Source organism: Monopterus albus, unplaced genomic scaffold (genome assembly GCF_001952655.1).
Source record: "Monopterus albus unplaced genomic scaffold, M_albus_1.0 scaffold127.1, whole genome shotgun sequence".
In the NCBI taxonomy this organism is placed as follows: Eukaryota; Metazoa; Chordata; class Actinopteri; order Synbranchiformes; family Synbranchidae; genus Monopterus; species Monopterus albus.
Genome location: NW_018128007.1, coordinates 2,952,861 through 2,955,294, shown reverse-complemented (window position 1 = coordinate 2,955,294; position 2,434 = coordinate 2,952,861).

Below are 2,434 nucleotides of genomic sequence, written 5' to 3'. Positions count from 1 at the left end.
CAAGTCCTGGCCGCCGCCTCGCAAGGTGCCTCCGTGGTGGGATTGGACGGAAGATGCAGACGCCCCGCCCCCTCCAACCCGCCCCCTCCGGTCGTCACCTGGGCGTGTTACCGAGGATAACAATAGGTTACATCACTCTCATCATCAACAACAGTATTTTTATTTTTCTCCAACACCAGAAAACTCAAAGGAAAGACTCAAACGTCTAAACAGGATAAAAGACAATCATATTTGGAAACGGCCTTTTGGATGTACAGTCACAATTAAATTACAGTTTCTTCCACACGTTTTAAATATCGCATAAAAGAAACGTGTGACGGGGAAACATTTTACAGTTGTTATATCATAACCTGCTGCTCTGTCAGCGCCTTATGAAGTGGGAGGACCGTCCTCTTTTGCATTAAGGTTACTGAGGTCTTTGTACTGCCACTGTGTTATTGGTGGCGATTTGTCGCCACCTAGTGGTTGCTTCACATCCTCCAGAAACAGATTGTATACTGCTGTCCATTATCTTGTTGTGTTGTCTACTAATGTTCTCTGACTTGGAAAACTTTAATCAGCAATACATCCTTTTAAAATTGTGTTAACACTCTATGGACATTAATAGCACCATGGTTTTCCTTGAATGTTTCTCTCCAGAAACCTCTGAACATCGCATCTTGTAATTTGTCCCCTCTGACACATTTTTTAATGTGGGATGCAATAAACACAACAGGTTTTAGGGGCCCATGGTGATGCTTTATACTTACTGTTAAAACATGGTTTATCATCACATATAGTACTTCAGACATTCCTTCCATTATCCTTTAGCAAGGCAAGAGACTTAAAGAAGGACTGGTTAGGGCAGTGACAGAAAATGTACAGTTTCATGAACACAAATCAAATCATGACTTACAATAGATCAATTTATGGAAATGACTTAAACTCTGAGGTGGCTCAGTCACAAAGATGTTCTCAAAATGAGCCAAATGCAAGTTAGCTGAGTGTGAAAAGACTTCAAAGTGACAGTAAACAGAGATGAACACCTGTGTGACACAGAAACAATGAAAACTGTACATTGTGAGTTATTGTTCATATATAGAAAATATGACCTGAGGCCGACCCATGAAATTATGACAGGATTAGCCCCAAAACTGCAGTCCTGAGCAAACTTAAACATGTCCCAAACTAAACACAGTGGTGTGTATAATATGGACCAGAGATTTACCTGAGTTGTTCATTAGATAATTATTATGTGTAGTTGAACAACAGTCAAGAAGTCAAGGATCGATCCAAACTGATAATGCTCCCATACACTGTGAAAGATGCAAGTCTTTGTTTTTTAACCAAATACTATGCCCTACCCAGGAAGGGGAGGGGAAGAACTTAGCGCACTATGGGAGGACCCCCAGCAGTCTAGGCCTATAGCAGCATAAGAAGAAGCTTTATCTTATTGTCATTGTGACATGTACAACGAAATTTTGTTTGGAGCCGAGGGCCTCAGGCTGCTGCGTGCATATGCGCCACCATCATGGGCAACTTGGGGGGGGGCGGTTCAGTGTCTTGCCTAAGGACACTTCGACATGTGGAATGCAGGCACTGAGCTTCAAACCCTCAACCTTCCGGTTGAGAGATGGCTGCTCTACCCACCACTGTCGCCCTGTAGCATAACTAAGGGAAGACTCAGGGTCACCTGATCCAGCCCTAACTATAAGCTTTATCAAAAAGGAAAGTCTTAAGTCTAATCTTAAAGGTAGAGAGGGTGTCCGCCTCCCGAACTGAGACTGGGAGTTGGTTCCATAGGAGAGGAGCTTGATAGCTAAAGGCTCTGCCTCCCATTCTGCTTCTGTGGACTCTAGGAACCACAAGTAAACCTGAGAGCAAAGTGCTTTGTTGTGATGAAGCTCTATGAGGTCTTTAAGATACGATGGAGCCTTGTCATTAAGGGCTTTGTATGTTAGGAGAAGGATTTTAAATTCTAATTTTACAGGGAGCCAGTGGAGAGAAACTAATATGAGAGAGATATGATCTCTCTTGCTAGTTCCTGTCAGTACTCTGGCTGCAGCATTTTGGATTAACTGGAGGCTTTTTAGGGAACTATTGGGACATCCTGATAGTAAAGAGTTACAGTAGCCCAGCCTGTCATCTTCACTCCTGTCCCCATTGGAACATTCACTTTCAGTCCTAGCCGGCACTGCTGTGTGACAGACATGCTTTTTCTTCCCTGTCACAGAACTAGCAGAATCAGTACCACAACCAGAACTATGAGTTTTCACTGAAACACCAGACGCTTTTTGCAACTTTTCCACAGGGTCTGAATCTGCTGAAGCACCACCATGACCAGAAACACAAGCTTTATCACTGTGAGTGGCAGTCTGTGCCTCAGACTCCGCTTTAACGCCGTCCAAATATTGCTGTGCGCCACGACAGTCACTTTCACTACCGGGATAAGCAG